The sequence below is a fragment of the Mustela nivalis genome (genome assembly GCF_964662115.1).
Source record: "Mustela nivalis genome assembly, chromosome: 8".
NCBI lineage: Eukaryota > Metazoa > Chordata > Mammalia > Carnivora > Mustelidae > Mustela > Mustela nivalis.
Window position 1 is genome coordinate 36,406,508 of NC_139027.1, and position 14,547 is coordinate 36,421,054.

General features: G+C 36.8%; 1 protein-coding gene across 2 annotated transcripts in view; it reads right to left on the reverse strand.

Annotated features, from left to right (window-relative positions):
- The window catches only part of ZC3H8 (zinc finger CCCH-type containing 8), a 35,392-nt gene that overhangs the window by 1,061 nt on the left and 19,784 nt on the right, over positions 1-14,547 (reverse strand). Inside the window, exon 9 of one of the 2 annotated variants that reach the window (XM_082746578.1) lies at positions 3,683-4,272. The exons of the other annotated variant lie outside the window; for it this stretch is intronic. The gene's annotated coding sequence lies outside the window, so the exon portion shown is untranslated. Of the gene's footprint in view, positions 1-3,682; positions 4,273-14,547 lie in introns of those variants that run through there. 2 annotated transcript variants of the gene reach the window in all.

Genomic DNA, 14,547 nt, shown 5'->3' on the forward strand with positions numbered 1-14,547 from the left:
GAGAGTAGGCCCCAGGCATCACTGTTTTGTGTTTGTGTGTGTGAGTGTTTTTTAAATTTCCCTTTAAAAAGATTCCAATGCTAAGTCAAGGTTGAGAACCACAACTTTAGATCTTTGTTGATACAACCTTAAGGGTTTAAGTCAGAGCCCACCATCTACAAGGCAAGATGATAAAATGGAGGAGGAAAGGAAAAGCAGATAAGCTATGGAGACTCAAGGCAGATAATGCCTTCTTACAAATATGGTTTCCTGTCTAAATAATAATAACAATGACTATTGCTATAATAATCCCCAGTACAGGATTATAAGTTATTTAAAAAGATTTCACATGTATAATCCTAGCATTCAGCAGGTGTTTAACCTGAGATATTCTGATCTCCTTAAACCCCAAACGTATGCTTCTAATTGTCAGTATGAGCCCCATATTCCGTAGGCCAGATCACCAAGTCATAGTATTTTGACCTCAACAAGCAAGAGCTCAGAAGAAATCTTTGAAAGCAACCCTCCAGTGGCTATGCTTGGCAAAACCAGTCAATGGAGTGAGACACTTGTGCTGTAAGTCAGGAAGCCTACTGAGACAACCAGCAAGTCATTTAATACCTCTGGGTCTGAATTCCTTAAGTTCTACAATGAGATCAAATCAAAACACCAAAAAACTACAAACTCGACTTCTATTATCTTTCAACTGAAAAAAATTGAGTTTTACTGTCTTGTGGCTTTCAGCAACTGACCACAAAAAAAAAGTTATATGAAACCTGCCACCCAGAATCTTAGAAATGAAAATTGTGTTCATTCTACTCATGAAATAGACCCACATAAGAACTGTTTACATGAATTGTAAAGAGAGGTGTTTTATATCCCACCTCCTTTCTGATAATGAGAAGTTAAAAAGATAACTACGTCCTCCTTTTTGTTTCGGCTCTAAAAAAGATCAGAGATAAATTTAATATAGTCAAGATAACCACGCTGGCCAAATGATGCAGAAATCCATGTACAGATTTTCCTATCACAATGGTCTTACATTTCTTCTGGTCCAGATTTTTTTTTTTTTTTTTTTTAGTGATTCTGGTTTTAGTGCTCATGTAACCGCCTGGAGCTGCATCAAGGGTCAGGGACATTTCCCTCATAGAAAGAAACCAAGAGGCGCAGCAGCGAGGAGCACAAGGTAGCAGGAACTAAACATGGTACGGCTGAGATGGACATACCGCAGGGCACTGAAGGCTGGTGGACAAATGGATCTTGATTGGGTACTGCTCGGGGCGGGGGGACATGGTTGAAGCAGGACACTGGGAAATGGGCTCTCACTGAGGAAAAGAGAGTGAACTGGAGAGCCAAAAGTGGAAAATGGAGGCAGGAGAATGTGCCTTAGGATGCAATGATAACCCGGATGTAAGACACTCACAGCCTAATGGCTGCCTTAGCTATGAAGGGCACACTGGGGAGAACACATTGAGGTCTCTCCTCAACTTGATTTAATGAAGTTAAGAGATTTCACTGACACAAATATGTTTGCCTCATCAAGGAGTTGTAAAATAAGAGCTTTTTTTTAACTTCTCTGACTTCTCAATCCCTCAAACCTCTGCTTGGTCTCCTAAATTTACAAGTGAGATGGGTAGTGTCACTTGGAATATAAAATTATCTTTTTCTCATACATGAACTTTACAGGTAAACATTTATACCTCACCAGTATTGAACTGTACATGAGGTAACATTATAAGGAAATTTTAAGGGCCTACTTAGCCAGAGGGAGCCATTTTGTGCTTATGCAGTGAACTTAGATTGGCCCTGCCCCTCCGAGAGGAACTTACTTGCAAAGCCCAGATACAAGGGTGGGTCAGGCCAGGTGGAGACATTCAATCAGGGAGGCACGCATATATCTACCAGGGTAAATTGAAATTCAATTGGCCACCCATGTGTGACCTGGCATGACTATGCACTTTTCTCTGTGTGTTGCTGACCTAGCATGACTGTGCAGTTTTCTCTATTTCAATCTCATTGGCCACTGTAAGGGCCTGGTTGGCCAGAGGGTGCCATTTTGTTGCAGTGAACTTGTATTGACCCTGCCCCTCCCAGAGGAATTTGCTTGCAAAGCCTAGATACAAGGGTGGGGCAGGCGGGATAAAAGACATCCAATAAGTGGGGTACATGTATATCAACTAGGGTGAATTGAAACTCAACTGGTCACCTGAGTGTGGGCAGGGCAGGCTGGATAAAAGACATCCAATCAGTGGGGCGCGCATATATCCACTAGGGTGAATTGAAATTCAATTGGCCACCTGTGTATAGCCTGGCTAAACTACCTCTAGAAAAGTTAGTCTGTGAGGCTGGGAGGGGTCGCCTCTTTGCAAGAGATGGCCCTGAACGGTCAGTATGATTCTCGATGCTTGGCACGAAATAAAGCTTTGCTTGACCTTCACTTTGTATCAGTCTCGCTCCTTTGATTATGGACCCTAACAGCCACCTCTGTATAGTCAGGCTCAACCACTTCTATAAAAGTTAGTCTGTGAAGCTGGGAGAGGTCGCCTCTATGTAAGAGATGGCCCTGACCAGTTGGTTTGATTCTCGATGCTTGGCGCAAAATAAAGCTTTGCTTGACCTTAGCTTTGTATCAGTTTTGCTCCTTTGATTACGGACCCTAACAGAAATAAATTGTTAAACTGTCATAGAAGATCAAATATAAGTATTTTCAAGGTTCATGGAAATAGAAAAAATAGAAGGTAAATGTTCCTATTTATTCTCTTTTCTATGCCTTTGACCCCATTATCTATCTCATAGAGTAATATGGCTTAAATAAGAAAGTTAAACAGTTTAAATAAAATAGCACAGTGCCCACAGATGATAAGTATGCACAAGTGCTAGCTTATTGCTGACCAATGTTAATTTACATACAGGTTTGCTATAAAATTGCCCTTCTAAAATTGTGAGCTATGATAGGATCTGGAAATCCTCTGAATTGTATGTGATGTTTAAAAACTAGAAAGTATCCATTCTACAAGTAATATAATCGCTCCTTTGCACAATTTCATTAAATTATTGAAGACTTTTGTAACGGATCCTTCTGAAATATCAACTCAGCCTCTCTCCTCTGTCACTTCCTCTGGCAGCTTCTAGTGCATCATCTTACCTTCTCCCTAGCCGCTGCCAGGGAGTGAACCAAGCAACCTTGGGGCATGAAGAGATGACTCCCTCCTAGCTCATAGACTGCCAATGCTAATGGCCCAGAACTATCCTGGTTTCTTCCTTTCCTAGGCCTTGTCTGATAAACCTCTGCTGGAAGTACCCACAATTCTCTTTCCTGCTTTAGCAGGATGACGTTACAAGCAAAGTAACTGACTCATATTTTCAAATAGAACTTTGCTAAAAATTTGCTACCTTTGGTATACTCTATATACAGCAAGTCAGTGATGCTATTAGTCTTCCCACCAATAAAACAATATGATGATGACAGTTTCAGTCTTCCAGTATTGTTCTAATAATAATCAGTACCACTATATAAAAGTGCATATTTAGGATTTCGTGATTTGTGCTTGGAGAATTTTGCTTTTGACTATCATGTTAAACATATCATCACACTTCTAAAATTTACATTTTACACAAGTGTACAATTTCACTACAGTTTATGAACCAACGAAAAAATAACCATTCTCATGCCTTAACAACAAAAAAAGTTAAGAACTCCAAGTATAGGAATGGCATAGCAAGAGGCATTGTTCCATTTTATTTACAATAGTAAGATATTGGAAAAAACAGGAAAGTGGTTTTAAAAAAAAATCACAAAACCATAATTTAAGCCATAAAACAAAATTATGAGCAACCATTAAAAATATGTTGCAAATGTATTTAACGACATGAAAAGATCTAACTATAGTCATCATCTACCTATTATCCCAGTGTCTTCTTTGAGAAACTTAACAGTTTTCTCTCTTCGATCTCCTGTATCTCTTCATCCATCCTCACTCAGGTTAACCTTTCTTTCTATTTTATTAACAAAACTCAATCAGAAAAGACTTCTGCAATTCAGTACCACAAAGTTGACCTACCAGCCAGCATCTCTGCCATATATGCTCCCCTCTTGTTCCACCGGCTGGAGTATCTTGAAGACTAATTCCCTCACTTGTACACTAGATTCTGTCCCCTCCACATCGTCCACTAAAGAAGGTGCACAACATCATACCAACACAAGAGGGCGCTTTAAATGAGGACTCTTGTAAACCACTCCAAATCAACAGTCTTGAACGGGTGTAGGCATAAGTATTCTTCATCTATACAAAACTACAGAAAAAAAAAAAAAAACCCAACAACAAAACACATAAGCCAGTGAAAATTACCAACTTATCCACCCCTACTCCCTTCCCCATGCAGCCATGCAGCAGCAGTAAACTGTAACACAAAAATCCAAACTGAATTAAATATCCTGAATTAAAATTCAAAAACTAAGACAAAAATTGAACAAAAAAATGCCAGTAATGAAACAAGAGTTGACCTCAGAGATCATATAAAAAATGTAAACTATATTACAAGACAGCAGAGATTTTAAAGGAAACTTAATAAGATTTATTGGATAAAAGTGGAAAAAGAACAAAAGGATAAAAAGGAGATGAAGAAAAGCAAAATATATAAAAGAGAAAAACAAGAAAATGCATCATAGTGGGAAAACACACAAATGTAACATAATTTACACAGCAACTATACTATAAAATGAGAGAAACGAACCCAAACGTTCAGTCATTTCAATAAATGTGAACTATTCACTTATCAAAGGAAGTAAAGGATTTTATATTTGGCTCACAGAACAAAACCCAACCATATTATATACTCCACATGAGAAAAGCTAAAACTTATTCAGAAAAGCTAAAAAATAAAGTGGTGAGCAAACACATACTAAAAGCAAACGCAACCAAATTTCCAGTTACAATATAAATCTGAAACCACAAGAAGGAAATTTTTTTTAAAGGTGGTATTCTATTATTATTATTTTTTAAAGATTTTATTTACTTATTTGACAGAGATCACAAGTAGGCAGAGAGAGAGGAGAAAGCAGGCTCCTTGCCAAGCAGAGAGCCCGATGCAGGGCTCGATCCCAGGACCCTGGGATCATGACCTGAACCGAAGGCAGAGGCCTTAACCCACTGAGCCACCCAGGCGCCCCAAGAAGGAAATTTTTGTACTGTTATTAAAACACAATAATTTATATTGTAGGTTGGATGGATGTTTAACCCATGCATAATTTTGAAACACCGTGCATTATTTATTTGGAAATATTAGCTTACTAATTTATGCATACCTTTCAAATGTTTCATTATACATTATTTAAAACACCACATTTTAAAATATCATAGTCTTTAATATTACCAACCAATCTGACAAAAAGTACAGGAAAGCAATCACGCTCAGAGAGATAGATCAAATGTTCCAAATTATAATTTTTGCTCAAAAGCGAGAATTCTATCATTGATAACGAATATTTTCAGTTACTTTCCTTGAAGTAATGGGGTAATTGCATTCATTTGTGAAAAAGTACCTGCTGAACGTCTACATCTGAAAAAAAAAGTCTGCCCCTTAGTTGATTTTGAGTATTCATGAAAAAATACAGCTAATTCAGCTTGCAATTAAGATAAAAGCACACAAATGTTTTTCCTTGAGAATACCACTCAGTAGGTAGAAATACTTTATACGTCTTTCCATTTCACTATACATAATATCGACAAGACATACCAAGAACTGAGGTTTAACATTAATAATCTTTACTGTTTCATCAAGGACATTCTTAAATGAAACCAGCACCACATATAGATGTTTTCAGAGGGAAATTCTATTCAACTTTCAGAAACTAGACAGTCCCACTGGACATAAACACTTCTAGTAGAAATGCCTCCATTGTTTCCCCATTACGTATGACGCTTACTTTCTTATTAAGGTATAATATATTTTATCATGTTAAGAAAACATTTATCTATATATCTATAATTTACATGTATAATCTATGATCTATAAGTAGGAAACCTTAAAGCTTCCACAAAAATACTTTTTGTTATAACTAATAAACAAGAGGCGCCTGGGTAGCTCAGTGGTAAAAGCCTCTGCCTTTGGCTCAGGTCAGGATCCCAGGGTTCTGGGATCGAGTCCCACATCAGGCTCTCTGCTCAGCAGGGAGCCTGCTTCCTCCTCTTTCTCTGTCCACTTGTGATCTCTGTCTGTCAAATAAATAAATAAAATCTTAAAAAAAAAAGAACTAATAAATGAATTCAACAAACCAGGAGGATATAAAGTCAACACATAAGAGTCAGTTCTATTTCTGTACACAAATTACACACAATCTGAAAAGGAAGTCAAGAAGACAATTCCATTCACTATACCTCAAAGAGAATAAAATTCTTAGGAAATTTAACCAAGATGGTGAAAGGCTGGTACAATGAAAACTACAAAACATTTCTGAAAGAAGATAAAAACATAAATAAATGCAAAGGCACCCCATGTTCATGAATTGGAAAGACTTAATTTAGTTGTCAATAGTGCCCAAAATGATCTATGGTGTCAGTGCATTCACTATCAAAATCGTAACACTTTTGGCAGAAACAAAAGTCCACCCTAAAATTCATATGGAATCTCAACAGGCCTCAAAGAGCCAAAAATAATCTTGAAAAAGAACAAAGTTGAGGTTCACACTTCTAAATTTCAAAACTGACTATAAATCTACAATAATCAAATAATATGGTACTGGCATAAAGACAAACATATATAAAACCAATGGAATAGAATACAGAGCTCAGAAATAAACCTTCCCACACATAGTCAAATAATTTTTGACAAGGATGCCAAAGTCATTCAATGGGGAAATGACAGTCTTTTCAACAAATGGGACTGGCAAAACTGAGTATCTAAATGCAAAAGAATGAAGTTGTAACACTTCCTAAACCCAAAATTAATTAAAGACTTAAAAATCAAAGACTTAAAAAGTTTTCTCTCTTCGATCTCCTATATCTCTTCATCCAATAACTCAAAATGAATTAAAGACTTAAACTAAGAGCTAGAACTATAAAACTCTTAGGAAAAAGAGACAGGATAAAAGTTTGACAACATTGGGTTCAGCAGTGATTTCCTGAATATGAGACCAAAGGCAGAAACAGCACAAGAAAAAAAAAGACAAACTGGATTTCATGAAAATTTTTAAATCTTGTACATCAAAAAACACTATCAACACAGTGAAAAGGCAACCTACAAAATGGGAGAAAATACTTGCAAGTCATGTTATCATAAGTGATTAAAATCCCGAATATTTAGAGAACTCTCTAAAACAACAAAAACCCTATTCAAAATTGTGCAAAGGACTTGAACAGTCTTTGAATTTCTCCAAAGATGATACACAAATGGCCAATAAGCACATGAAAAGATGCTCAACATCATTAATCATTACGAAAATGCAAATTGTAACTACAATGAGATGCCTACTACCTCATACCCATTAGGATGGCTACTATCAAGTAAAAAAAGAAAAAGAAAGTAACAAGTGTTGGTGGGGAAATCGGAATCCTGTGCACTTGTGGTGGGAATGTAAATGGTAAAGCTACTACGGGAAACAGTATGGTGGTTCCTCAAAAAAATTAAGAACAGAATTAACACATGGCCCAACAATTCTACTTCCTCACATACACCCAAAATTGAAAGGAGAGTTTCAAAAAGATATTTGTACGTCATGTTCATAACAGCATTATTCACAACAGTTAAAACACGGAAGCACTCCAAGTAACCATCAACAGATGAATGGTTCAGCAAAATGTGGAGATACATTTTAAATATGGAATATTACTCAGTATGCAATATGAGTAACAGGAATAATATACTACTGAGTAATGGAATATTACTCAGCCTGAAAAAGGATGGACATCCTGACACATGCTGCATTAATGAACCTTGAAGATACTATGTTAAGTGAAATGAGCCAGTCACAAAAGACAAATATTCTAGGATCCCACTTACATGAGGTTTCTGGTGTCATCAAAATCAGAGACATAAAGAAGAATGGTGGTTGCCAAGGGCTTGGGGGAGGGAGGGAATGGGTAGTTACTGTTAAATGGGTTCAGAATTTCATTTGCAAGATGAAAAGGTTCTGAAGACTGGATGCAAAACAATGTGAATATACTTAACATAACTGAGGTGTACACTTAAAATGAGTGCATTATATATAATGTACACTTCAACACAGCTGTTCTTAAATCTTGTACTATAAGGCCTAGTCAACAAGATAAGAAAAATAAAAATAAATAAGAACCGCAGAAGGAATAAAAATCATTATATGCAGATGTATGTCTACAAAAAAATCCAGAAAACCTTACTGAGATTATCAACTTTAAAAGAGAAATCAGCAAAGTTTTTTATTCAAATAGAAAAATCAAGTTTAAAAATATGAATGAGATGGGACGCCTGGGTGGCTCAGTTGGTTAGGCCACTGCCTTCAGCTCAGGTCATGATCCCAGGGTCCTGGGATCAAGTCCCGTATCAGGCTCCTTGCTTGGCAGGAAGCCTGCTTCTCTCTCCACCTCTGCCTGCCACTCTGCCTGCTTGTGCACACACTCTCTCTCTCTTTGACAAATAAATAAATAAGTATTTTTAAAAATGTGTATAACATCCAAAATTACAAAGTACTTAAAAAAAATTAACAAGAATGTGTAGGCCCACTGGGGACAATGATAACTTTATTTAAAAAACACTTTAAAAGACTATAGGCAACATATTCATGGACTGAAGAACTCACTCCAAAAAGCTGTCAACTGTTTCCAAACTAATGCACACAGCTAAACAAATTCCAATTAAAAGAACACCAAACTGTTCCTGTTTTGTTTTGCTGGTGAGGAGGGGGTTTGGCAAACTGACTCTAAAATCTACATAGGAACAAACAAAACACAAAGCAAGCAGAAGGAAGGAAATAAGAAAAATTGAGTGGAAATAAAAAAAAAAGAGAGAGAATAATCAATAGACTAAGTTGGTTCTTTGAAAGATCAATAAAACATTTAGTTACACTAACCAAGAAAAAAAAAGAGTAGACTCAAAAGTACCAAAATGAGGTACAAAAGAGGGGATATCACTATCATACAGAACTCAAAACTGCTGGCAGAGAAATCTCTTCTTGATACAAAAATCTTGATACAGAAATCAAGAGTTATAAAACAGTACTATTGGACAAACTTATGCCAACAAAGTAGACAACTTAGATGAAATGGCAAAAATAATAGGAAAATACAAGTTACCAAAACAGAATTCAAGGAAAAAAACTTGAATAAACCTATAAAAAGGAAAGAAATTGAATCAGTATGTAAAATCTTCTGTTGAAGAAAAGCTCAGGCTCAGGTGTCCTCAGTGGTGATTGCTACCACATATTTATTTATTTATTTATTATTATTATTTTTTTAAAGATTTTATTTATTTATTTGACAGAGAGAGATCACAAACAGGCAGAGAGGCAGGCAGAGAGAGAGGAGGAAGCAGGCTCCCTGCTGAGCAGAGAGCCCGATGCGGGGCTTGATCCCAGGACCCTGAGATCATGACCTGAGCCGAAGGCAGCGGCTTAACCCACTGAGCCACCCAGGCGCCCCGCTACCACATATTTAAAGAAGAAATAATACCAATCCTTCAAAAACTTTTCCAGAAAATAAAGGAAGAAGGAACATCTGTCAATTCACTTAAGGAAACCAGTATTACCCTGATACCAAAGCTAGAAAAAGATACGATAAGAAAAGAAAGCTATATATGAATAGAATAAAAATCTTTCATAAAATATTAGCAAATCAAATCCAAAAATATTCAAAACAGGTTATATACCATGACCAAGTGGGACTTATCTCAAGAATGCAACACTGGTTTGGGGCACCTGAGTGGCTCAGTGGGTTAAGGCCTCTGCCTTCGGTTCAGGTCATGATCCCAAGGTCCTGGGATCGAGCCCCGCATCAGGCTCTCTGCTCAGCAGGGAGCCTGCTTCCTCCTCTCTCTGCCTGCCACTCTGCCTACTTGTGATCTCTGTCTGTCAAATAAATAAATAAAATCTTAAAAAAAAAAAAAGAATGCAATACTGGTTTAACATCTGAATATATCATAATAATGTAGTGTATCATATTAATAGGATTAAAGGGAAAAATGATATGAGCATCTCAGCAGATAGAGAAAGCGCATTTGACAAAATCCAACATCCATCCACGATAAAAGCTCTTGATAAAGTATGAATAGAAGGGAACTTTCTCAAACCAATGAAGCATATCTTTGAAAAATCTACAGCTGAAATCATACACAGTGCTAAAGGACTGAATGCTTTTTTCCTAACATCAGGAAAAAGTCAATGATGTCTGCTATCCCTTCGATTTAACACTGCATGGGAGGTTTGAGGCAGTGAAATCACAGAAATAAAAGGCATCCAGATTAGAAAGGAAGAAGTAAAACTGTCTTTATTCTCAGATAATATGCAGAAATTCCTAAGGAACACACACATACACACACACACAAAACTATAGAGCTAATAAATGAGTTCATAAAGGACTCAGGAAAAAAAGATGAAAATGCAAAAGAGTAAGTTCTATTTCTTTATACTAGGAATATATGATCCAAAAATTAAGTTTAAAAAACATTCCATTTATCAACAGCATCAAAGAGGAAAAAATGTGTGTAAATAAATTTAAAAAAATAAGTGTAAATAACACACTTGTATGCTGAAAACTACAAAACAGAGAAATTAAAGATCTAAATAAAGTGAGATACATTCCATATTCATAGAATATCGCCATTCTCCACAGGTCAATGCAAACTGTCAAAATTCCAGCATAGGTGTTGTGCAGAAATTTGCAAGCTGATCCTAAAATTTATATGAAAAAGCAAAAGACACCAAATAGCCAAAACAATTGTTGAAAAAGTGAATAAAACTGGACAATTTATATTTTCTTATTTTAAAGCTTAGAATAAAGCTAGAGTAATCACAAGACACTATCACAAGACACTGTGATAGCATACAAGGAAAACCATACAAAGCAACAGAACACAACTGAAAGTCTAGAAAGAAATTCTTATATTTATAGACAATTGATTTCTGACAAAGGTGCCAAGGTAACTTAGTGGATAAAGGGCAGTCTTTTTTTAATATAGTGCTGGGACAACTGGATATCTACATGCAAAAAGAAAAATTTAGATCCTTAGCTCATACTTTTCCCAAGAATTAACTCAAAAGAATCATATTAATATCAATATTAACATATAATGTATTATTTCAGGGCTAGAGGTCTGCGATTCATCAGTCTTACATAACACACAGCACTCACCACAACACATACCCTCCCCAATGACACTGTTTTAAAAACACAGGCACAAATTAGGACAAAAAGATAAAGCCAGATATAGGGACAAAATACTTCTAAATCATATATGTGTAATGGACTTATATCCAGCAAAGAACTCTTACAACTCAATAGTAAGATGATGATCCAATTGCAGAATAGGTAAAGATCTGAACTGACCAATGGCACATGAAAAGATGCTTAACACCATTAATCATTTGAAAAATGCAAATTACAGCTATAGTGAGATACCACTTCACCCCTACTAGAAAAGCTATAATCAAAACAACCGAAAATAATGAGTGTGGGTGAGGATGTGGAGAAACTAAAATCTTTTGACTTTGCTGTCTAGAATGCAAAATGATACAACCACTTTGGAAAACAATTTTCCAGTTCTTAAGAAGTTGAACATATAATTACCATAGTATCCAGAAATCCCTAATCAAAATATCCAAGGGATTTATGAAGAACAGCATTAGATAAACTATCAAACAGGTAAAACCCAAAAAAGCTCCAGTAACTAAGACAGAGTGAGAATGAGAGAAATGAATGGTATAATGGGGCAATTATTTAAAAAAAAAAAAGTGAACGGGGTTCCTGGGTGGCCCAGCAGGTTAAGCCTCTGCCTTCGGCTCAGGTCATGGTCTCAGGGTCCTGAGATCAAGCCCAGCATAGGGCTCTCTGCTCAGCGGGGAGCCTGCTTCTCACTCTCTGCCTGCCTCTCTGCCTACTTGTGATCTCTCTTTCTGTCAAATAAATAAATAAAATTTTTTTAAAAACAAGTGATCTATGATAAGGCATGAATAAAACTCAAAAGTATCATACTACATGAAGAGCCAGAAGTAGAAGACCACATGTTGAAATTTATACAAAATGCCCAAAAAAGGCAAATCTAGAGACAGTAAGGAGATCAGTGGTTGCCTAGAACTGGTGGTGAGATTGGAGAATGAATGAAAATAGGTACAAGGGATCTTTTTGTGGGTGTCAAAAACATCCTAAAATTGGATATGGTGATGTCACACAACTTTGTAAATTTACCAAAAAGTATTAAGTTTTACGCTGAAAGCAGGTGAAAACTATCTCAAAGTAAAAGGGCCCAAAATAAGGGTCCCTGGGTGGCTCAGTTGGGTAAGCATCTGAGTTCAACTCAAGTCATGATCCTGGAGTCCTGGGATTGAGCCCCGAATCAGACTCCCCACTCAGCAGAGAGTCTACATGTTCCCCTCCCTCTTCCTCTGCCTCTCCCCCAATCTGTGCTCTCTCTCTCAAATAAATAAATAAAATGTTACCAAAGAATTTTTCAAAATAAGGGCCCAAAATATCCAAGGGATTTATGAAGAACAGCATTAGATAAACTATCAAACAGGTAAAACCCAAAAAAGCTCCAGTAACTAAGACAGAGTGAGAACGAGAGAAATGAAGCAGGAAAGAAACCCCAGAAACCAATCTTTGTTTGGAGGAAACTTTATATATAGCACAGGGGGCAGGCATTACAGACCAGTGAGGAAAAGGCAGTCTTTTCAGTTGAATGGTGCAGGGAGGCTGCTTGTCAGTATAAGGAAAGGGAAAAACAGGTCCCTACTACATACCATTCAAAAAAAAAATAATAATAATAATCAATTAGTTTTCAGTCTTTTCTCCCTATAGCCACAACCACCCTCTTTTTTCGTGTAATTTAGCAGCTCCTCCCACGTGGAAAGTCTAAGTAGAGTGTACTTCCCTACTTCTTGATTTTGGGCTTGGCTGTGTCACTTACTTAGGCCAACGGCTTATGAGTAAACATGATGAAAACAGCCCTGAGCTTCTGCCAACACCATGAGAGGAACACAGCCCAGCTAGCCTACTGGGTGTAGCAGGAGGCTGAGATGTAGGTAGAGCAGAACCATCCCAGTCAACCTGCTTAATGAAGGAGAGCCAACCCAGCCAAAGCCAGCCTAGATCAGCCTATTCCCAGCCAATATGTGGATGTATGGAAAAAGAAATGTTTATTTTTATATACTAGTGAGCGGCTTCTATGGTTGTTAACACCATTATGGTAGCAACTGTTAACTGATACATTTTCCAAAGGAGTAAAAAAGAAATATAAAAAACAAAACTTAAAAAGATTGCCAAAGGAAGTAGTTCTGCTCATTGAGCCTTCTCAGAAAAACTGAAAAGACAATGCACAAAATGGGAGAAGACCTGCCATACATATCCCATGAAGAATTATATCAGGAATATATAAAATCAATTTATAAAGTACAATCAGCCCAATTGAGACACAAGCAAAAACAACAGGAATTTCACCAAAAATGAAACTCAAAAGCTAGTAAGCGTAAGAAAAGATGCTGAATTTCATGAAAATAAGCTATGTGACATCACTTTTATGTCCACTAAACTGAAGTCTTGACAATAAAAGTATAGGCAAGTATAGAGCCACAGGAGTTCTTTTACACAGTTGGTGGGAGTATAAACTGTTCTAACTACTTTAGAAAAGACTGGTATTATCTTAAATTTTACATTTTCCTTGGTTTATATCCAGGATAACGCACATACAACTACATCAAAAGACATACATGTAATTATTTTTAACAATACCTTATATTTAAAAAATTGAAAATAACCTAAGTGTCCATCAGTAGATGACCAAATAAATTTTAACATATTCATAGAATGAAATGCTATATGAAAGTATAAATTAATGAATAAGAGCTATGTGTATCCACATGTATGAATCTAGGGGGTATAGCTCAGTGGTAGAGCATTTGACTGCACATGTATGAATCTAGAAACATAATGTTGAGGGGCACCTAGGTGGCTCAGCTGGTTCTGCATCTGACTCTTGATTTCACCTCAGGTCATCATCTCAGGGTTATGAGATCAAGCCCTGCATCCGGCTCCAAGTTGGGCATGGAGCCTGCTTGAGATTCTCTCTCCCTCTTCCTCTGCCCCTCTCCCCTGCTCCCTGGCTTGCCCTCCCTCTCTCTCTCTCTCCACCCCCCACCAAAAAAGAAGTGTAATAAAGAGTGAAAATAGCAAGTCACATAAATACATAAATGAGTACATAGAATATTTATTGTTAAAATAAAATCCAAGCTATTTAAATAAAATCCAAACACAAAACCAAATACACTATTTCACGGATCACACACACTTGCTAAGTCTACAGAGAAACAAAAGAGGAGGATAAAACTACAAAAGATAGTGACAAACTAAGAGAGGGAAGTAGGCCCAAGGACATGGACATATATATCCA